Source organism: Hibiscus syriacus, unplaced genomic scaffold (genome assembly GCF_006381635.1).
Source record: "Hibiscus syriacus cultivar Baekdansim isolate YM2019G1 unplaced genomic scaffold, ASM638163v2 tig00110683_pilon, whole genome shotgun sequence".
Classification (NCBI taxonomy): domain Eukaryota; kingdom Viridiplantae; phylum Streptophyta; class Magnoliopsida; order Malvales; family Malvaceae; genus Hibiscus; species Hibiscus syriacus.
In genome coordinates this window covers 4,262-29,475 of record NW_024062823.1, presented here as the reverse complement: position 1 = coordinate 29,475, position 25,214 = coordinate 4,262, and the positions used below count along the sequence as shown (strand labels likewise).

The 25,214-nt window shown below is 32.2% G+C and overlaps 1 long non-coding RNA gene across 1 annotated transcript; it reads right to left on the bottom strand.

The window, feature by feature from the left end:
* Positions 1-2,809: 2,809 nt before the first annotated feature.
* On the bottom strand, positions 2,810-24,931 carry LOC120138337. The gene is made up of 3 exons (XR_005517532.1): positions 24,922-24,931; positions 20,311-20,319; positions 2,810-2,876 (listed from the first exon to the last, which is right to left on the bottom strand). It is a non-coding gene; the product is annotated as an uncharacterized LOC120138337 (long non-coding RNA).
* Between the last annotated feature and the right edge of the window lie 283 nt (positions 24,932-25,214).

Below are 25,214 nucleotides of genomic sequence, written 5' to 3'. Positions count from 1 at the left end.
TATATTAATGAATTCATGCATTTTACTATAGGAAATAAACTTGTCACAAGTCTACTTTCCATTACACATCATATAACTAATACGCACACACCTGGCCTCACTAGTTAATACCGTTCTCTTATATTTTCCTCGATGCCTAGTACCTGTAAACTTGCCTGGACGTTGCTCTCGATCAATATATACACTAATACACAATCCAATAAATATCGAGATTCAAATTACTTGATATGATTCATATAAATATAAACTAATTAAAACCCTAATTTCAACTTTCCAACTTAAATGGTATCGGTACCACCCTCACGGTATCGATACCTCTATGCTAGGATACCGATACCCTACCCAGGTACCGTTACTAAAATTAGCTTCGAAGTTCCCTGGGTGTCGATACCCTCCACATAGGTATCGATACCCCTTCCATATGGTATCGATACTTTTCATACAGGTATCAATACCCCATGAATCAATTCCTCATAATTTGCCTTGTGGTATCAGTACCTACTCAATAGGTATCGATACCCCTTACCCAAAAAATGCTTCTTAGCCAAAAAATTTCCAACACTTTACTTAATTCTTCTTATATAACCTCCTTTTTGCCCTTTAAACTTAACTACACTTATTTTAACCAATTTATACCACTTTAACTCATCTTAATATCCAATATTCTATCTTAAATTTGGAAACCAAGAATCTTACCAATTTATCAACATGTTCTAAATTCGTTTCTAAGACTTTAAATTTCTTATTTTGATTGATGACAAGTCTAATTTCACTCCAAAATCCATTTACTCTTTCTATTTCAATAATTCACTCAAAACTCATTTTACCAAATCACTTATATCTTGCTCATTCTTGAGTTTTAAGCTACCTTAAGTTTTGCTTAAGCTTTCTTATCACTCAATAAATCAAAACCAACTTTAAAACGAAAGAATTAACCAGCTTAAGACCAACTCACCTTTAGCCAAGCACCCACGGGAGGAAGAATATAACTCCAGAGCTTTCTTTCTTTTTTCCTTCATTTTCCACGTGGTTACTTCTCTTATAAGGGGAAATAAAAATCTTTCTTGTGAAATGATCATTATAACCCTTACTCCATCAATTATTTACTAAAAAAATCCTAAAAATATTCCTAATTAAGTCCCTAAACTTTCCAATTTTTCAGAATCAGACTTTAAATTTTCAAAACTTCTATTTTAGTCACTAGCCCTTCTCTTGGGTTGTTACACAGAATGCTCAGCCGCACCATGATGTCTACAATAGAGTAGAAAGTGCAGTATACGAGTATACTAATTATTTCAATTTATCAGTTAGCTTGAGCATGACATGAACACTTTTGGTATGACTTAGTTATCAGTGTGGCACTGGGCAAGTGAGCTCAACATTTTGAATTTGTTTCCTTACACATATTAGACAAGGAGTAGTCCAAGGACTTTGGGCCAGCAGTGATCCAAACCCAGTTAGTGCAGAGTACATCTCATGTCATCTATATAGAGGGCATGTATACTTGTGGACCCTTTGTATATTTTTGTATGGTTCGTAACTTATTTTAAGCGATGGTCTGTATCATTTGAAATAGTATTTTTGGGAGCTCCTGGTGTAAACCATTTTATCTAAATTGTGGTTGATTCATTTTAGCATGATTGTTTACAAATGATCATTTTTTTTATTGAGAATTGTTTTAAAAAAATTTGGTTAGCCACTTCGGTGGTCCTGTGTGTCATTCTGGTCGGTCGACCGTGTGTCCTACTGGTCTAGGGTGTTACAATAATAGTAATATCAAATGTATCAATTGTATAAAGGCTTAAATTCACCATTGTCCCCTGAACTATACTATTTGTACTAAGTTGCCCCCTAAAGTAGTTTTCGGGACGTTCTGCCCCTTAACTGTAAATCGTTACCCCGTTTGCCCCAAATTGTTAAGATCGTTAAAAAATTCACCGACCAATTAGAACACGCCACATCAACTCTTGATTTTTATTTTCTTTATCTAAATAAAAATAAATTAATAAAATAAAATAAATAAACCACCAAAATTACCCTCCTTCCTCAACCCTACCTCCCTGTAAATTAACGATCCATCGATAATAACAGCTTTATCAATTAATAAAAAGAAACAAAATCCTAAGTATAGCTTCTAAAATAACATTCCCCAAATAATTATCATTGGAACAACCATAAGGCACAATTATCATTGCGAATTGAATCCAATCCAAATGAGTTACATCAATCAGCATTCATTAGCTGCAATGTCTAAATAAAAACAACTTATAACTCTCAACAATGAAGAATATACAGTACTGACAACACATGTGAGTACCATAATATTTCTTCTAATTTGAAGCGAAATGCAAACAAGAATTAACCAATATTACTAAGAAAAACATTGAATATAAATTTAAATATTATATACAAACCTGAGCCATTGTGGCACTGGGATTAAGTCCCAAATTTGTCAATGCAGGATCTCCAGTCTCCACATCACCTCTAGAAGACATTCATTTCATTTGGTCCAATGCTTCAATGGTCTTCCTTATCTCTAAGCCTTTAAATTTCTCCTTAAACCCACCATAATTGGAAGGCATATCTTCCAATTTAAAAGACAAATCATCATGGGATTTAGAATAAAGAGATAGATTGGAAAGGGAGGAAGCATGGTTTGAGACTTTAACCTTGTTGGGTGATTTAGAAGAGAATAAATATAGGATTTTGGGTTGAATGAAGAACTAGGTAGGTACTAGGTAGGGTTGCGGGAAAGGAAGATAGAGAAAAATAAGCGATGACGAATGAAGATTGAGAAACTGGGCTTTGGCTTTGTTCTTCAGTTGATTTGATTCCAGGGTTTTCAAGAGATTGGGTGTCGAAATCCATGGTTGTTTCTGGTGAAGATAATAAAGCTAGGCGTGGAGGAGAGAAGGGTTAGGAACACAAAGGTGTGTTGGGAGTTAGGGAAAGGGGTGGTGTTACGGGGGAGATTGGTAGACGTTGGGGGAAGAGAAAAGAAGGCAATTTTGGTAGTTTATTTATTTTATTTTATTAATTGAATTTTATTTATTTAGATAAAAAATAAAAATTAGGTGACGTAGCGTATTCTGATTGGTCCATAAATTTTTTTAACGTTATAATTGATTTGAGACAAATGGAGTAACGATTTATAGTTAAGATGGGAGAAACTCGATACAAATTGTATAGTTCAGGGGGCAATTACACATTTAAGACTTACATAAATAATAATCCCAAATAATAAATGTACGATGAAAGAAACTGAATAAAATTCACATTAAAAATAATAATTTTATCTAAAAATAAGTGATGTGACCCTTTAAGTACTAACCACCTAAGTCTAAATATCTAAAAGATAAACTAAGGGGTGTAAGCTATTAAGCTTAGTGTATTTCTAAAATGTAACCAATCACAACAAATCATAATCACAAACCAAAACATAATACTCGTGGCATGACAAAAATGAAAGTGTAAATTCACTCAATTTCTTTACAGTGTTTGAAGAGTATGGTTTCCCAAAACCACTTTCTTCTAACACTGTTTGAAGTGGAAATTCACCTTGAAGGAAGAACCACTATTAATCTGAAGCGAAATTCATCCCAAAGGATAAATTTACTAAACTTCCCTGATCATAAAAATCGAACCCAATAAGATATGTCAACAAATTTAATACCCCAAATTTTGGCTAATGACTAAAATATAGTTTTGGAAGTTTGGTGGTTAAAGTATAAACTTTATAAAAATTCAGGAACCAACAATATATTTTTGAAAAGTTATATATTTGGCCCGTAAATGAATAGATTGTCCTAAAACAAGAATTTTCATAGGAATCAGAATTTTGGTGCGAGATTTGTATTAAAAGCTATAGAGCGATAAAGTTTGGGATAGAAATCGGATTGAACCGAAATTTCACAAAAAAATTCAGGATGCTAGATAAGTGTTGGAAATATTATTTTCATATTTTATATTAGTGAAATTTAGTGTGGATCAGTAGAATTGAAGTTAATTTGTTAGATTTGGCCGAACAGTGGAATTTTAGTGACTAAAATATAATTTTTGAAAATTATATCGCCAAAGTAAAAGTCAAAGCCAAATCGGTTCATCTTTGACTAAGGAATGTTTTAATGTAAGATATTGTAATAGCATAAGGTAATTATCAAGGTTCATGAATAGTATTTTGGGAAATTCTCATTAAATGAATTTTAAATTCATTTAAATTATATTATGCCATGTGATAAGGATGATCAATACTAGAATAATCTAGAGAAAAAATCAAAATTATCAGCTCACCATCAAGCTAGGCTAAAACCACCATTGTTACAAGGCAATAATTTTATTTTTGATTTTTTAAGCTATATACTTGATTTTAGGATTATGTTATTGGTTAGAGAATTAATCTACATGAAATTCTATATTATTTGGTGTAAAATATTATATGGAAATCATACTTTGGTGACGAGATTGGTGATTAGGGTTCATGAGGAACAAGTTTGATTTAGATTATTCAAGGCTTGATTTTTATGTTATTGGTGTGCTGATTAATTTAAAGGCACGAGTGATGATTAAAATCAAGTGTAGACATCTATATAGTGTTCGACCATAATAGCGTTTAGTGAAGTTGGATGGATTTTGATTCAATTTGATGTTGTGATGATTGGAATTGCATGAATTTGATCATAAGAGGTTGAATTCATGCTTGAAACTGAATGAAATTCTAGCCTTATTGCACTAGGTAGGTTCGACCACAAGGGGAAAATTAAGGGAAAATGTTTAAAATTTTCTTATGGTCTAAAATTGATATTTTATTTGTTTTATGTGTTTTGGAGATTGATTTAGACCAATTTGGAGCCTTGAGATAATAAAAGGACTATTTTCCAAGTTTTGAGAATTGTGAGACATTATTGCATAAATGCATAAATTGGGGTATTCAATGTTGATTTTTATGTATGTAATGCTGAGATTTTAAGTTAGATTAAGAATCAAGGACCAAAGTACAAACTTGGATGAACTTGATGGAGGAATTTGAATAGTCATGAAAGCTTGGGACTTACTTGTGAGTTTTTAAATGTGATGGTATCATTTGTTAAGAAAATTACAATGCTGGAAATTTTAATTAGCATGCTGATTTTTTAGTTTAAATATTGGTTTGGGGATCAATTTGCAAGTTTATTAAAGTGAAAGGTTGAATTCAAAAAATCTAATGAAGTTTATGATGAAATTGCAAGTTTTTTCATGTTAAAGTATTGAATTGAGTATGTTATTAAAGTGCTGGAAATTTTGGTAATTAATGTGAAATGATCATAATGGTAAAGAGACATTATGAATTAAATGGAAAGGTCGATATGAATTCTAAAAAGAATTCATAATTAGTGGCTTGATTGTGAAGTTGATAAAAGTTGTAGGGTTGATGATGAAAAATAAGTATTTATGAAATTGAATGAGTATTTTGGGAAGGTTGAAATTTATGATGAGAATATGATTTAGTTTGATATCGATTTAGTATCGATTTTATTTTATAGACTTTTATATTGTTAAAGTTAACTTATGTTGGTATAATACTACCATATAGTTCAATATTTTATGTTATTATTATGTGATATTGTCAGACCACGATAAAAATAACGATCCAAGTGGCCCGAAATGAAAAGACAAAGCATGTGAGTAAAGGAGTATCTTATAAAGTTTCAATAGTGGGGCAAAGGTGAGTGCAATTTATTTATTTAATTATTCTGATTGAGGAAGACTTGAGATAAGTCAACCTCATACTATTTTTAAAGAATTATTTTTAATAAATTATTGATTATTTCCATAATGTTTAAATAAAAGCTTTATAAATGGTTATAGGATATGAACTGCTCAAGTTTATGTTTTTACGATGATGAATAGAAAATGATTCCGATATTGAACCGTTGATTATTAAATGGTTATAATATTATCTGAAAAGCCCATGGTATGTTGAATTGAGAGTCGTATGTTCATTTGGCATGCCACTGTGTTGAGTAATATTGATTACTGGCTCCGTTGGTGAAAAAGATTGATTGCACTTCGAGTGCATATTCTGATTGTGATGATAGCACCGTGAAGTGCTTAGCTCGCATATTATGTCTGACTCACGCACCTTGTATTCTCTTAAATATACTTTAGTCTGTGAAACAAAATGAAAAAGTTTATTAAACGTGTCTGAATGGAAAGAAATATGAGATGATTATTTTATCTGATAATGTTTATCATGATTTTGATAAAATCATGAGATGATATTAATTTTCAGGTTTTTTATGAAGAATTGGCTTGAATAGTCGGTTGGAATATAAAGATTTTATTGAATTCTTTTAAATGTTTTATTTTATTTATGTTATGTTAGATTGTTTTATCTCATCTTCAGTTATTACTACCTCACTAAATTATTCATAGCGCGTGATGATTTCCATACGTTGGTTCTGATAGAGATAAGGGTGTGCAGTGAGGAGCCTACCGATCATCTTTTTGGAGATCATACCTACTACCTGCATTAGTAAGATATCTCTAATGTTACTTTTGACTGTTAGTGGCATGTATATTTATATATGTTAGTTGTTTTATCATATTTATTTTTATATGGTATATAATAGTAACCTAGAACTATTTCGTTTTGGTTGGTTTTAGTATATTAAAATATTATGCATAAATAATATGTATATATAGATTATGTTTTTAAAATAATTTTCAAATTAAATAGTATTTAGGTAGTTTTAAATAGTTTGTGAAACAACACTAAACTGTCTAAAATTGGATTCATTTTAAATGATTAAATATGATTATATAATTTTACACGATTAATGAAATAGTTTTTTAAAGTTGAGAAAGAAATGTTTTTAAAAAGTTTAAGCATTTTTTCCACGACTGTCTGTATATTGACGTGACATCTTCAACTTGTTTTTGAGACGTATACGGGTTATGTGTTACTACAAATTATACAAGTTCTGTTCTAATCAGAATAATAATTTATATTTATATATCTAAATTGATTGGGGATGACAACGGAGTGATGAATGTAATACCCCAAATTTTGACTAGTGACTAAAATTTAAGTTTGGAAAGTTTTGTGACTAAAGTATAAAATTTAGAAAAGTTTAGAGACCAAAAATGTAATTTTGAAAAGTAATATATTTTAGCCTGTAAATGAATAGTTTGGCCTAAACAAGATTTTTCATGGGAATCAGATTTTTGGTACGGGATTTGTGTGAAAAACTATAAAGTGATAAATTTTGGTATAGAAATTTGATAATCAGATTGAGTATAGATAAGGTTTGGAAATATTATTTCCATATTTTAGATCAAAGAAATTTAGCACAAATCAATATAATTTTTCAAAATTGGCAAAACAGTGGAAATTTAGTGACTAAAATACAATTTTCAAAAATTCTATGGCTAAAGTAGAAAGTAAAAGTCAAATTGATTCATATTTGACAAAGGAATATTTTAATGGAAGATATTGCAATGGCATTTGGTAATTATCATCATTCATTGATGGCAAAATTATAAATAAGAATTAAATGAATTTTAAATTTATTTATATTATTAAGCCATTTGTATTATGATAATTAAGTGTAGAAAACTCAAGAATTTCTCATCTTCAAACTCTATTGGTTGTGGTTTCTATAGCTACAATGTATGAATTTTTGTTTTGATTTTTTAAGCTTACATAATTGATTTTTAGGCTAAGTTGTGAAATAGAGAATTAATCTATATGAAATTCTCTATCATTTGGTATAAAAATTACTTTATAAACATATTTATTTTATGATATTGGAGATCAGGGTTGTAATACACCAAACTTTGATTAATGACCAAAATGTAAAATTTGAAAGTTTAGTGACTAAAGTATAAAGATTAGAAAAGTTTAAGGATCAAAGTGTAATTTTAAAAACTTATGTATTTTGGACCATAAATGAATAGTTCACCCCAAGAATGGCGTTCATGTAGAAATCAAATTCTTGATCCGAAAATTATGTTAAAAGCTACAAAGTGTTAAAATCTAGTAAAAATTCAGTAAATCAGATCGAATAGAAATTTTGGAAAAATTGAAGGTTATTAAATTAATCTTAAAAATATGATTTACATATTTTAAATTGATGGAAAATAATACGGATCATTGAATTTGAGAATTAATTTTTATGTTAAATTTGGACCGTTGGATTAAAGGTGCAAGATTGAAATTTTTGGAAAGTTGCAGTAATAAAATGGTAAAGGGAATAATATTTTGTCAATCTTTGACTTTGGGAAAGATATACATGTGTATATAAGTTTTAGCCTAACCCTAAATTTTGGGGAAATATATGATTTGATGAAATTAAGTTAGGGGTTTAATTGGAGAGGTTTTAAAATGATGAATAGAGGTTGATTTCATGCTCGAATCAAATTGAATCGAGTGAAATCATGAAACCCTACACTCTTGATATTCGAAGTAAGCTTTAATAAGTAAGAAAAATTATCTAAATTTATGTAAGATTTGGAAATGAAGTAGGAAAGATTCTTCAAGCCTTAGAATGTTATAGAGACCTTTTTATAATGTATGAAAGTTAGGGGACCTATTTAGCAATTGTGGAAAAATTATAAGGTTAATGTTTAATTATTAAATAGTTGTTTTACTATGGTCATTTTGGGAAGTTGAGAAAAGTTGAGGATAAAATCATAAATATGGAAAAGTTAGGAACTTAAATGAATATGTTATGTGAAGTTTGGATAAATTGGATAAAAATGAGTTGGAATGGTTAGCTTGAAGTAAGTCAAACATTTATGTTGTGACATGGAAATTGTATCGAATGAGCATCGAAATATTTTTAGGAATTAATTTTTCATTGTGGGCTTATATTAGTGATATTCTAACATGTGGTTTGAAATGTATATGTTTTTTAATGATGTCCATTTAGATTGTGTGCTTGAAATCAAGATCAAACATTATTAAAGCTAAGGAGAAGATTAAGGATGAAATGTGAATCTCTAAGGAAGGTTTAAAAGCAAAGGACACCAGGTGGGTGCAAATTTAATTTGTACTTATGTTATAAAATGAACATTGGCATGCGATGAGCCAGTGACAGGGTTACTATGGTAAGAAGTGACTCCTATCTCTATTTGATTTGTGATTTATGCATACATGTGCATTTGGCGAGCTAATATAATTAGTGAATAAGCTGAAAATGCAAATTAGTTAAATTTGCTTAGATTTGTGTTTTGAACAGTAAGTTTATAAAATCACCATAAATTCTACAGAAATAATTAGGGGATGATTTCTATACCATTGGATTTTTATATCAGTCTAGTTTTTTAGAACAAACGACAACTGATTTCGTAGAGTATACAAAAAGATTAAATTTTTAATCGAGGATAGGCTAGAAAACAGGGCAGCATATTCTGCTCAAAACAACTTCTATAAGTCAACTTTGAAAATTCACTACAAATTGTAAAAATTGAAATAGAAGAAGTGCCTTATATGTTTAGATTTGTATTCGAGAGAGTGTATTAATACAGAATAATATTTCTTTAAAGGTAGTGCAAACTACCAAAATACGAAATTGTAATGAACTTATTAAGAGAATTGAATTTAAAGCAGAGGATCAAACTTAAAGCTTAGTTAGGCTTATATTTTGACTTGTATAAATAGTGTTAAAGTGAGTGTGTTTACTATGTACTTATATGATATGAGGATGACTTGTGATGAGTGAACCTCGAGTGCTTTTACTAAGTATGTTTTAAAGTATTATGAAGTATTTTCATAAAGTTTATGAAAATGATTTTATTGAAGGATTCTAGGGTATGAATTGCCCTAAAACAATTGGATATATTTTACTCTATTTAACATCTATTGGTGTTTCAGAATAAATGTTTAATTTGCGTTTTGGGATATAGCAGACTATTGTATGCACATTGAGAGTCATAGGTGCATTTCGACATACTTTGAGTTTGATAATTACCGATCTATTTTTTTAATACATTATTGCATTTTTGTACCAGTACTTTGGGTACTTGGAGTAGTACCTTGTGTATTATGCCAATATGTGTGCAATGATGGTGTTCATAATGAGCACTTGTTAATACCTTGAATAAGGTGGTTATTGATCGATTTTGTTTAATGCATTTTTTGCATTTTTCGTATTAGTACCTTTGTGTACTTTCTGCACTATGTGCGCATTGATAATGTTCATAATGAGTTTACGAATTACCATTTCAATATATTAGTATAGTGTCGCTGTTAATACAATACATATACTTTCGTTTAGCACTTATATGAAATTTATATACCTCACATTCTCATTTATCATACATTGGGTTGTGAATGGATATTTTTTAATAGTCCGATTGATAAGTATTTTATGCATATGAAATAATGTTTTGTAGGTTATGTGACAAAAATCTGGCTTATCAAGTCAGTTTTCTGTGTTTATATGCATTTTATATGATTTAATTCGTATTTTGATCTTTTATGGCTTACTTATGATTTAAAATGTTTTACTTACTCTTCTTATACCTTACTAAGTGTATACTTAGCGTGTGATGATTTTCACACGTACGTAAAAAGAGCGAGTGGAGTAAGGAGTTGAGCTTGGCATTAGTCATCGAATATTACTTATCAATATCAGTAATGACATACTACTGTTGTTTTAAATTTCTAGTTGGCATGTATATGTGTAAAAAAGAGTTCATATTGTTTTAATATTGTTTTCGACACATGTTATAGTAGAAGTATATTTATTTCTTAAACTATTTTATTGAAAAAAAACAAATTTTACTCGTTTTCAAGTACATAAACTTTTAAAAGACATGTGACATCTATGACTCGTGTACGGGGACGTATACATGAAATGGGTGTTATATTTATTGGTATAATATCTACATGTTTAGCCGATTCTCAGCCAAAAAATGAGTGTATTTTATGTGAAAAGTGTGTACATACCACTAGGATTTCATTGTTACTGATATGATGATTATATAATTCGATTGATGTCACTCATTACTTACAAAAATGAATAAGTATAGTGTAAGTATTAAATGTTTGAAATAGAGGGTTCGAGAATAAATGAATAGAGGTTATAACGTAGTTAATTATGACCCTCATATTCAAACTGATTTGAGTAATGCACTGGCACGATAGGAAGTTCCAACGTAAGATTAAAGAAACCCTCGTTCATATGTATGTGTAGTATTGGCTAAAGGAAAAGGACATTCGGTTAGAACTGATCCTAAGTGATACATGTGTGACTAACCCTTTAGGTTAAAGTGCGAGGATGAGTCCATATTTGTCGAAAACAACTGCCTGTTAAAGATTCAAAGTGTTAAACTTTATGGACTCAATAGAATTATTGTTCAAAGGTAAATTTTAGTATGGATTAGTGGCCTCTTACCATGTTACAATGAATTATCGCTTAAAGTGATTAATTTTATAGAAATTGAAAAGTATCGAGATCGTTTTGGAAAGAAAAAGAGTAAATTTTTTTATTAATGTGATTTTAGCAGTAACTGCTATAAAGTTCTTGCTACAAGGTTGTTAAGCCTTCCTGGTAAAGAATGTGGATACTCAAGCTTTCAAGGTTAAGTTGGAAGATATTTCAATTGTTCAAGAAATATCTATAGGGGTTACAGGGAGAGTTAATTGGATTATCTCCATATTGAAATGTAGAATTGAAAATAAAGGTACTATCAAGTATAATGTTATTCTATAACCCTGTATGGAAGGGATCCAATAGAGCTTAGATAATTAAAGGCATCATTACTAGAATTGTTAAGAACAAGGACTTTCTAGACCAAACGTGTCATATGGGATGCACCAGTGCTAGTGGTGAAAAAGAAAGATGAATCTAAGCAATAATATATGGATTATCATCAATTAAATAATGTAGCAGGGAGGAATAAGTATCATTTTCTGAGGATTGATGATATTTTGATTAGTCAAAAGGGTGTATTTCGTTTCCAAATCTTGATCTTTGATCTGAATGTTATCAGTTAAAGGTGAAGGAATAATATCTTCCTAAGACGTTTTCAGGACTCAGTATAATGCTACAAGTTTGTAGTAAAGCCATTTTGTTTTGATAAACCAAGTATTTTAGTTATACTTCTACTAACTGTGATAGTGTTCATCAATGATGTGCAGATCTATTGAGAGACTAAGGAAGAACACGATGCATATCATCGCATAGTTCTTCCAACTCTTTGAGAGAAAAGTTGTATGCTAAGTTAACAGAGTATGAGTTTAGTTGTCTAAGATTTTATTTTTTGGACAGGTAGTTTGGCGAAGTGTATAAGGATGAGTCCCAAGAAAGCATACTATAGTAGAGTATGAAACTCCAAAGTGGGTCTAAGGTTCAAAGTTCTTGGGATTTGTTAATTACTATTGAAGGTTTGTAAAGAACTTCTTGATGTTTGTCTCCCCTCTGACCATGTTATTGAGAAAAGGTGTGTCACTTATTTAGATTGATTAGTGACAAAAGAATTTCAATACATTAAAAAGAATACTAACAGAAGCCCAGTGTTAGTGTGATCCAATCTAGAAAATAAATGGTTTATGATCCATGCAACTAAGAATAAATAAAAGGAATTACTTATTCATGATCTCGAGTTAGCAAGATTTGTGTTTACTTTATAAGTATAACACCATTATCTATATGGTAAGTGACGCCATATTTATACTGATCTTAAAAGGAAAATGTATGATGCTAACTCGAAGAAGTGAAAATAAAGGAAATGGATTAGGTTCCTTAAAGAATGATGATGTGCTTATCGACTACAACCAGGAAAGGATCATGTGGTGGCTGATACGATAAAGTTGAAAGACATTTCTATTATGAGAATTTAAATACGTGATTGTATTTAAGAAAAGATGGTTCTCTAATTGTAGAATTAAAGTTAAAGCTTAGACGACTAGATCGAATAAAGGATCTTCAAAGAAAAGATGAAAATTGTTGTTCTTGTCAGAGATAGAACAAGTGGAAAAAGTTGAAATCAAAGCCTCTGAAGTGAAGTTTGTTGGATGCTTATATTATCAAGGTAAGAGTCTATATTAGTGACATACATAAAAAGAATTATCATCAAGTTTGTTATAAATGTCTGACAGGGCAATAAGTTAAAGTAGGGAATCAAGTGACTTCTAGATTATAGCAACAGATTTCCATTTCTTAGTGGGAATGAGAACGATTTTCAATGGAACGGACTCTATAATAGGTAAAGATTATTTAAGATAACTTAAGAAAACTTCCAATCCAAAAAAGTCTTATACAGACTTGAAAAGAAAAGAGATTGAATATCAGGAATGTGATAAAGTATTTTTTTAAAGTATCACCCAGGAAGAAAGTATCGCAGTTTGGACGCAAAGGTAAGCTAAGTCTGAGATTTATTGGACCTTATGAGATTCTAAAAAGAGTCGGACCAGTGGCTTACCAGTTAGCATTGCCTCTGAAATGAACAAGATTTAAAATGTTTTTCACATGTCAATGCTCAGGAAGTATCGATAAGATCCTTTGCATGTTATTACCCCAGAGGAATTAGAGATTCAGCCATATTTGAATTATGAAGAAGAACCAATAGAGATTTTGGCTCCAAGAGTTAGAGAACTTCGGAACAAGATGATTCTTTTGGTCAAAATTCTTTGGCGGAATCACAAAGTTGAGGAAGCTTCCTGGGAAAAAGAAAATGACATGAAAAACAGTATATGCATCTGTTTACTCCAGGTACGTACAAATTTCGACGACAAATTGTTCTTAAGGGGGAGAATTTTAATAACCAAAACTTTGGTTAGTGACCAAAATATAAATTTTGAAAGTTTGGTGGCCAGAGTATAAAGATTAGAAATTTTTGAGATCAAAAGAGTAATTTTATAAAAGTTTACGGAATAAAAGTGTAATTTTAAAAAGTTATGTATTTTGTCACATAAATGAATAGTTCAACCCCAAGAATGACGTTTGGGTAGAAATCAGATTCTTGATCCAAAAGATATGTTAAAAGCTACAAAATATTGAAGTCTAGTAAAAATTCGGCAAATCGGATCGAATAGAAATTCTGGAAAAATTTAAAGGTTATTAAATTAATATTAAAATATTATTTACACATTTTAAAATGATGGAAAATAATATGGATCATTGGGTTTGAGAATTAATTTCCATGTTCAATTTGGATCGTTGGATTAAAGTGACAAGATTAATTTTTTTTTAAAGTTGCATGGATAAAATGGTAAAGGGATAATATTTTGTCCATATTTGAATTTGGAAAGATGATAAGCATTATGTGTCTTGGTATGGATGTAAATATGAGAATTCATTAATTGTAAAATTGTCATTTAACATTAAATGAATTTAAAAATTTTAAATTCATTTAAGCTTAATAAATGACAAATTAACATGAAATTATTGAGAAATTTCATGAGACAATCTCATCTTCAAGCCTCCATTTCGTGATCCCCATGATCTAGGTAAAAAAATATTTCATTTTTGAGTAATTTCTTTTTTATTTTCGATCGAGCAGTGAAATAGAAAATTGTTCTATTCGAAAAATGCTATCTTTTGGTATCATTATTTCATGCTAATTTTTCTTGATTTGAAAACTCCCAAATTGTAGGGTTTATGTTCATATTAGGATTTTAGGAATTGATGATGGATTTTGAGGTTATTGAGGTTGTAGATTCATTTTCGAGGTTGTAGATTCATTTTCGAGGTTGTAGATTCATTTTCGAGCTTGATTGATGACTAAAATCACATATACATGTGTATATAAGTTTTAGCCTAACCCTAAATTTGGGGGAAATATATGATTTGATGATATTAAGTTAGGGGTTTAATTGGAGAGGGTTTAAAATGTTGAATAGATGTTGATTTCATGCCTGAATCGAATTGAATCAAGTGAAATCATGAAACTCTACACTCTTGATATTCAGCCTAAGCTTTAAGAAGTGAGAAAAATTATATAAGGGTTGGAAATAAAACAGGAAGAATTTTTCAAGCCTTAGAAAGTTTTAGGGACCTTTTTATAATTTTATGAAAGATAGGGAGACCTATTCAAAAATTATGGAAAAGTTATGGGGTTAATGTGTAATTGTTAAATAGTTGTTGTATTATGGTGGAAATATATGTTAGAGTGTTGAAATTAATATTAGAATGTGAAATTGGATCATTTTAGGTAGTTGAGAAAAGTTGAGGATAAAATCATAAATATGGAAAGGTTGGGAACTTAAATGAAAGTGTTATTTGAAGTTTGGATAAATTGGATAAAATGGAGTAGGAATGTCAGCTTGAAATGATAAAGTCAACATTTTTGTTGTGACATGGAAATTGTATCAAATAAGCATCGAAATGTTTTTAGGAATTAATTTTCCATTGTGGGCCTATGTTAGTGAGATTCTAACATGTGGTTTGAAATGTATATGTTTTATAATGATGTTCATTTAGATTGTATGCTTGAAATCAAGATCAAATATTATTAAAGCTAAGGAGAAGCTTAAGGATGAAATGTGAATTTGTAAGGAAGTTTTACAAGCTAAGGACACCACGTGGGTGAAAATTTAATTTGTACTTATTTTATCAAACGAACATTGGCTTGCAATGATCCAGTGACAGAGTTACTATGGTAAGAAGTGACTCCTAATTGCTATTTGATTTGTGGTGAGCTAATAGAATTAGTGAATAAGCTGAAAATGCAAATTGATGAAATTTTCCTAGATTTGTTATACCATTGGATTCTTATACAAATCTAGTATTGTTTAGAAAAAAACGAAAGTTGAATTAGAGAAGTATACAAAAAGATATGAATTTTTAATCGATGATAAGTCAGAAAATAGGGCAGCAGATTCTACTCAAAATAACTTATGTAAGTTAACTTTAAAAATTCACTATAAATTGTAAAAATTGAACTAGAGGAATTGCCTTATATGGTTCGATTCTTATCCGTGTCTAGTTTCCACTGGTATAAACGGAATAATTTTTGAGTGAGTAGATTAATATAGAATAATATTTCTTTAAAGGTAGTGCAAACTCCAAGAATACAAAATTATGATGAACTTCTTAATAGAAATGAATTTAAAGAAGTAGATCAAGATTAAATGTTAGTGAGGCTTATATTTTGACTTGTATAAATAGTGTTAAAGTGAGTGTATTTACTATGTACTTATATGGTATGAGGACAACTTGCGATGAGTCAACCTCGAGTTTTTTTACTAAGCATGTTTTTAACGCATTCTGAAGTATTTTCACAAAGTTTATGAAAATGATTTTATTTAATGATTTTAAGGTATTAAGCCCTAAAACAATTGGATGTATTTTACTCTATTTAACATCTATTGGTGTTTCAGAATAAATGTTTAATTTGCATTTTGGGATATAACAACCTATTGTATGTACATTGAGAGTCATAGGGGCATTTCGACATAATTTGAGTATGATGGTTATCAATCGATTTTGTTTAATGAATTATTGCATTTTCGTATCAGAACTTTGTGTACTTGGAGTATGGAACTATGTGTGCAATGATGGCGTTCATAATGAACACTTGTTAATACCTTGAATAAGGTGGTTATCGATCAATTTTGTTTAATACATTTGTTATATTTTTGTATTAGTACATTTTCGTTCTTTCGGCACTATGTGTTCATTGATGGTGTTCATAATGAGTTTGTGAATTACCATTTCTATATATTAGTATAGTGTCTCTATTACTACAGTACCTATACTTTCTTTTAGCACTTATGTGCAATTTATGTACATTGCATTCTCATATGTCATACATTGGGTTGTGAATGGATATTTTTGAATAGACTGATTTATAAGTGTACTATGCATATGAAATAATGTTTCACAGGTTATGTGACATAAATTTAGCTTATCAAGTCGGTTTTATGCGTTTATATATATATTATACGATTTAATTTGTATTTTGATCTTTTATGGCTTACTTATGCTTTAAAATGTTTTACATACTCTTCTTATGCCTCATTAAGTGTATACGTAGCGTATAATGATTTTCACACGTAGATAAAAGGAGCGAGTGGAGTAAGGAGCTAAGCTTGACATCAATCATCGAATATTACTTACTGGTATCAGTAATGACATACTATTATTTTTTCAAATTTCTTATTAACTCATCCGCTGTAAAAATGTAGGCATCTGTATCCAATCCTCAAAACAATACGGATGACTACCATATACTGGATTTTTAATGAAGAAGACAAGGCAAAGAAAATGGAGGAAAAGATCAAGCAGTTAGAGGACTATATGAAGATGATTAAAGGGGACAACGACTATTATGGATTTGATGCTTTGGAATTAAGCCTAGTCCCAGATCTGATTATTGCTCCAAAATTTAAAGCCCTAGACTTCAAAAAAATTGATGGGAACAATTTCCTTTTAGCTCACATTACCATGTTTCGTCGAAAGATAACAGGATACGTAGGGAATGACCAACTCATGATTCACTTCTTCCATGAGAGTTTGACCGGTTCAGCTATCAGGTGGTACAATCAGCTGAACAGTTCACACATTCGAACATGGAAAGATCTTGCCAAATCATTCTTGGAACAGTAAAAGCATGTAAACTATATGAGGTCAGACCGTGTTATGCTATAAAGCATGAAAAAAAAGCATACCGAAAGTTTTTGATAGTATACACAGTGATGGAGGGATTTAGCTGTACAGGTTCATCCGCCTTTGGATGAAAAAGAGACAAGGAAACTCTTCGTACATATCTTGAAGACGCCTTACTTCGTGCATTTGGTTGCAATTATGTCCGGAAACTTCTCCAATTTGATTATGGTCGGGGAGATGATGGAAACAATCATTAAGAAATGAAAAAATGAAGGAGATAAGTCTAGAAAAACAACTCCTATAAGGAAGAGAGAATAAGAGATCAATTAACATCAATGCTTTCAACAATAGTAAAGGTGTTACGGTCTCCAACTCAAAATCAATCGTAGTTGTACTATCAGGTACTTCTAAACAAGACTCAAGGGAACCAAGGAAAGAAATAGAGAGTGAACATTTCAATCATATTCCCATGACTTATAAGGAACTCTATCAACAACTCTTTGACATGCTCGTAGTGTCACCTTATCCAGTAGAACCTTTAAAGCCCTCATACCCCAAGTGGTATGATAGAAATGCACATTGTGAATATCATGGTGGAGTTCTGGGGCATGCCATCGAGAACTGCCTCACATTCAAAAGAATCGTCAATGGATGTGAAACAGAAACTAGATTCATTTCAATAATTCAGACTCACCACCAAACTTTGCACAGAACCCTTTACTTAACCACCAAGAAAGTGGAGTTAATGCAATTTTTAAGGAAAGAAGCATGATGGTCAAAACAAGTTTTTCTTAAATAACATCTCCACTAACATGGGTATGAAGGCAGATGGTAAGATAGGATTTCTTACACCACATTCTGACGCACCGGAATGTGAAGATGGTAAAAATTGATGTTACCACAATGAAGAAGGCATGATGTGCAAGATTGTTTGAAGTTTAAAGCTTTGATCCAGCTCATGATGGATAGGAAGGAGCTAGAATTCTACGATGAGGTCTAGGACACTTCAAAAGATGATATTTGTGTGACTGGAGATTCATCTGAAAGAGGATATAACATGGGTCATCCTTTGGTAATCACCCCTAAAACAAAAACAACAGATAAAGTACCAGCAAAAGTAGTGATAGTGGCACCAAGACTTTTTCCTTACAAGGACAACAAACAAGTGCCTTGGAAGTATGAATGTCAAGTAAGCACTTTGAAGGAAGATGTAAACGAAGTGGGGCATACTGTTGGGAAATACTACTCTCAAAAGCCTAACTTCCCGCAAAGACCACTTGAACCATTCAAAGGGGATGTGCTAGCAGTAAATGAGTCGATAAAGGAATAAGAGGTTACGGAGTTTTTGAAATTTCTAAAACATAGTGAATACATCATCATGGAACAATTTATATAGCCTGTCAGCATATATTTCAATGTTGGCACTACTCCTAAGTTTAGAGGCACACAGAGAAGCACTTCTAAAGGTCTTACATAAGACATTTGTGCCAAAGACATACCAGTCAACAAGATGGATCGAATGGTTAATAACATCCAAGTTGATAATATCATCTCAATTTCTGATGATGAGATTTCATCCGGAGTAAGGGGTCAAGCTAAAGCATTACACATTACCACTCATTGCAAGGGGCATGTTTTGCCAAGTGAGTTAATTGACAATGGCTCTACCCTTAATGTGATGCCTTTGGTTACTCTAAAAAGGCTACCAATGGATACTTCCCACATGAGAACATGCCAGAGTGTGGTTCGAGCATTCGATGGGACAAAGAGAAAAGTGCTCGACAAAATTCAGGTACCATTGACCATCGGGCCTGCCACTTATAATATAGAGTTCATGGTGATGGACATTATGCCTTATTACAATTGCCTTCTTGGAAGGCCGTGAATCCATCAATCCGGGGCAGTACAATCAACACTGCACCAGAAAGTCAAGTTTGTCATCGACGAAACTCTGATAATCATTAATGCTAAAGAGGATATAGTGGTGAGTGTGACCACTGGCACCAGTTACATAGATATAAATGAGAAAGCTTTAGAGTGATCGTTCCACTCTTTAGAATTTGTTAATGCCATATTTGTGGCTGAAGGGGGAAAGATTTCCAAACTCAGACTCTCGGAATGAACCAATATGGAAATCAAACAAACTTTGGGAAGAGGCGCGAAGATATAAAGAGGTTTTGGTAGTTATTTACAAGGATGAGTCAGATCCATCTTTTCTTATTGTCAAGCTAGATCAGTTCAGGCTCAGATTTAAGTCCAGTCATCAACAAAGGGAAAAAGAGATTCAAAAATGCCAAGAGAGAAGAAGGTCAAGATTGACTGGAGAAGAAATTAAAGGGAGCCGATGTCTTTTCCTCCTCTTCACAACACATTCAAGTTTGGTGGCTATGCTTCTGAGGAAAAATCAATGATGGCCTTACCTGATATAGAAGCTCTGAAAGACTTGAAAATCAATGCTATAACAACGGATGACATTGAAAATGGTGATACGACTAGGACCCATCCACTACCGCATGGGTTTGTGCTTAACAACTGGACTGGTGAAGAACTACCTATGATTTTCACATCTCTTTCAGAGTAATACTCAAACTTTCCCTATTTTCCTATACCTGGGGCAATAGGTGATCTTTTGTAAGGGTTAATAAATTATTTTTATTCATATTTCAATAAAAGATGTATTTTATTTTCTGGCAAACATTTTTCCTTCTTCATTTCATTTCCTTTGTATTTAAGTTTTCTTCATTCTATGTGGGATATTTTCCTCTCGCATATACACATTTCTCTTCTCATTTCCCTTTCAGCTCCTCAGATATTAATGATACGGACAATGATGATTCTGAGCCGTAAAGGGTTTTTGAACATATCAATTATCTTGGGGAAATTGATGAATATGACAATGAAGAAGAGTGTAACTTACCTTCCGAAATATTAAGAATGGTGGAAAAAGAAGACAAACAAATATTGCCACATGAGGAGAAAATTGAGGTTTTGAATTTGGGCACAGAAGATGAAAAGAAAAAAGTTAAATTTGGGATGACACTTTAATCGAAACCAAGGAAAAGCTTGATAGACTTGCTTTAGGAGTAAAAAGATGTGTTTGAATGGTTGTATCAAGACATTCCTGGGCTAGTCACGGATATGGTAGTCCACAAACTTCCCATCAAGCCAGATTGCAAACTCGTACAACAAAAGCTAATGCGGATGAGACTTGAAGTGCTCCTTAAAATAAAAGAAGAAGTCAAGAAAAAATTTGATGTTGGCTTTCTTCAAGTGGCGAAGTATCAAGAATGGGTGGCGAATATAGTGTCGGTGCCAAAAAATGATGGAAACGTGCGCATGTGCATCGACTACCGAGACCTCAATAAGGCAAGTCCTATAGATAACTTCCCCTTGCCGCATATAGATACTCTGGTGAATAACACGGTGGGAAATGGTTTCTTCTCATTCATAGACAGGTTCTCAAGATACAACCAGATTAAAATACATCTAGGTGACATGAAGAAAACCACGTTCATCACAATGTGGGGAATATTTTGTTACAAGGTGATGCCCTTCGGATTAAAGAATTTTGGGGTAATATACCAAAGAGCTATGGTGACCTTATTCAATGACATGATGCATAAGGAGATTGAATTTTATGTCAATGACATGATTGTCAAGGCACAAACTGAAGATGAACTTGTCGAGAATCTGAGAAAACTCTTCAAAGATTTTGAAAGTTCCAGTTGAGACTGAATCCTAACAAGTGTACCTTCGGAGTAACATTTGGAAAGCTATTAGGCTTCATTGTTAGCAAGAAAGGTATTGAGGTCGATCTAGACAAAGTCAAGGCCATACAGAACTTACCTTTCTCACGAAAACATAAAGAAGTTTATGGTTTTCTGGGTAGACTAAACTACATCGCTCGGTTCATATCTCAGTTAACGGAAAAATGTGATCCAATTTTCCATCTTCTTCGAATGAAATATTCTAGAGCATGGGATGAGGACTTCCAGACTGAATTCGAGAAAAATAAAAAAGTATTTGTCTCGCACTCTTGTCTTAATGTCTCCTATTACGAGCAAACCATATATTTCTTTATTTATCCATCTTTCAGAATTCGATGGGATGTGTCTTGGGCCAACATGATGAGTCTAGAATAAAAGAAAGAGCCATTTACTACCTAAGCAAGAAGTTCACTGATTGTGAGCTTAGATATCCACCTATTGAAAAAGTTTGTTGTGCCTTAGTTTGGGCTACACGAAGGCTCAGATAATATATATTGTACCACACCACTTGGTTGATTTTCAGGTTAGATCTGCTAAAATACATGATGGGTGTGTCTTCTCTCTGGAAAGTTATCCCAATGGCAGATGCTATTATCAAAATTTGACATTGAATACGTGAGCCAAAAGGCTATAAAGGGAAGTGTCATATCTGACTTATTAGCAAGCAGAACTTCTAAAAATTACGAGCCACTGGACTTTGATTTCCCAGATGAAAACTTGGTGGCCATATCTCTAGAAGAAGCAAGTACTTCCACATGTGATTCTTGGAAAATGTATTTCGATGGTGCATCAAATGTGTTAGGACACGACATTGGAGCTATTTTGGTTTCACCCAAAGGAAATCATTACTCGTTCACTAGCATATTGAACTTTGATTGCACTAACAACATGGTGGAGTATAAAGCTTGTGTTTTAGGGATTCGAGCTGCTATTGGACAGAATATAAAGACTTTACGAGTATATGGAGATTCTACCTTAGTGATCTATCAAATCCGATGAGAGTGGGAGATAAAAGATGTCAAGCTAATGGAATACATAAACCTCATATTGGATCTACTCGAAAAGTTTGACGAAGTCACTTTCCACTATGTGCCTAGAGAAGAAAACCAAATGGCCGACTCTTTAGCTACCTTGGCATCAGCATTCAAAGCTAGTGGAGAATCTGATATGATGCCAATTGACATGCAGTCATATGAGTACTCGGCTCATTATTACCTAATCAAAGAGATAAAAGACACCAAACCTTGGTACCACGACATTCTGCAATACATTAAGAATCAAAGCTATCCAGAAGAAGCCACCGAAATTGAAAAAAAGAACAATCAAAATGATGGCGGTCGGATGTGTTCTTGATTGAGAAGCCTTATACAAGAAAAGACATGATCATGTCTTGTTAAGATGTGTAGATGCAAAAGAAGTAAGAATGATATTGAAAGAAATACATGACAAAGTTTGTGGAACCCATACAAACGGACATATGATGACAGGACAAGTTATGAGATGCGGATTCTTCTGATCCACATTGAAGAGTGAATACATCAACTCGGCTAGAAGATGTCATAAGTGTTCTACCTCGCCCTCTTCATGTAATGACAAAACCATGGCCCTTTTCAATGTGGGGCATAGATGTCATTGGACAAATCTATCCAAAAGCTTTAAACGGTCATCAATTCATTCTTGTGGAAATTGACTATTTTACCAAATGGATGGAAGATACATCATATGCCAGTGTCACTCAGTACACTATTTGCAAGTTCTTGAAAAAGGAGATCATATGTCGATATAGTTTACCAGAAAGAATCATTAATGATAATGCAACAAACTTGAACAACAAGATGATGGATGTTACTTGTGAACAATTTAACATAAAACATCACAACTCTACTAGTTATCGACCAAAGATGAATGGAGCGATATAAGTTACAAATTAAATAAGAATATCAATAAAATAGTGGAGAAAGCGGATGATATACAAAGATTGGCACGAGAAGTTACCTTTTGCCTTGTTTGCTTACAAAACTTCAGTACGAACTTCGACTGGGGAAACCCCATTTTCATTAGCATATAGAATAAAGGCAGTATTGCCTATTAAGGTGGAGATCCCATTACTCCGAGTTTTGTCAAAAGTTAAATTGGATGATACAAAATGGGTGCAAACTCGATATGATCAACTTAACCTAATAGAAGAGAAGAGGCTGAAAATCATTCACCATGGTCGACTCTACCAAAAACGAATGATCTGAGCACACAACAAGAAGATGCGTCCAAGAGTATTCCATGAAGGAGATCTTGTTTTGAAAAAGATCTGGACAATCCAAAAGGACTTCAGAGGAAAGTGGATGCCAAATATGGAAGGGCCTTATGTCATGAAAAAAACCTTCTCTGGAGGAGAACTAATGTTAACTAAAATTGACGGGTCAGAACTACCTAATCATGTAAACTCTGATGTAGTCAAGAAATATTTCACCTAAAGTGAAAACTCGAAAGGGTGCTCTAAATTGAAAAGTAAAAACAAGAACAAAAATAAGGTGGGTTCAAAATGAAACCACAAAGGACGTCTTGAAACCAAGGGAAGATCCAAGTTGAAAACCCGAAAGGGCAGCTTGGGTAACGATCCAGGATTTATGCATGAAGGTCCCAGATCAAGGAAATAAAACATCACGGCATCTAAGTCTTCAGGAAATTTAGTAATTTAGGAGGAACTATGCGCTCTTTCAAACATTGTCACATCTTCAAAGTCCCTTGAAAAAAGCTATACTCAAAAGTCACTTAATGGTGCACCAGTTCAAAACTGTCCGCATTATCAAGATCTTAGACATTTACTTGTGCTTTGTATACCTTGACTCTTCATAATGTTTGTCGTGTATTCTTTTTCATCCTTATAAATAATATGGTCACTTCTCAAAATGAAAATTAATTCTTTTTAAGCATCTTCCATTGAGTTTAAATAAGAATAATTTATTCACTTTTGGAAAAGATCATTGCGTATTACTGCACAAAGATTTCCTAAAATACAAGTGTTTGGAAGCTAACAAAGGTTCTTGCACCATACTCGAAAGAATGACTTGAATGCTAATTCATTGAGAAAAAAAGGAATTGATTAAATCAAGATTAGAAATAAGCTTCTTTTTGCAAGTTCCCAGAGGATATATCATATCAAAACCTGATGAAGATCAGAGGATCCAAAATCAAGAATCAGACATTCAAGATTGGCAAGAATCATGATTGACAGTAAGAGATTGATATTTCTCTCTAAATTCTAAAATAACATATATTGCATGTGGATTTTAGGCATACATAAGAACATTGCATCCATAGCATCACATATATGCATAATTTTGCAGATTTTTGTTGGAGTCTGTTGAGTTAATCGATCAATGAAATCGGCCAACAGGGGGTGAATTGGTAATTAAAAAATTTGGTGGAAGCTTTTGCAGAAAATTGAAAGTAATTTGCACAGTGATTTAGAGTGGTTCGACTTTCTCAACCAAAGTCTACGTCCACTACCTTAGCTATCCACACTAAGGATTTTCCAACAAAATCACTAATTTTTTCTTTCTTTTGAGGACAAAGAGATAACCTTACAACTCCCTCAAGAATATACCCCAATTCTTGAGAACACTCTTTCTCAAAGAGAATATTACAAATTCGCAAACTTAATGAAAAACCTCACAAGTCAAATGTGTTTACACAATTCTAGAACAAAAAAAGAACACTCAAGAATAATACAATTGAGCACAATAAGTGTTCTTTAAAGTAAAAATGAATATTGAATGAAATAAGCTTGAAAATGCTCAAACTTGAGGTTTGATGCTTTCTCTTTGATTCTCTCTTGATTATTGATTCTTGTTATTGATTAATGGCTTCTAAGCTTGTTTAAATACTCCTTCAATTGATTCTGAACGTTGGGGAT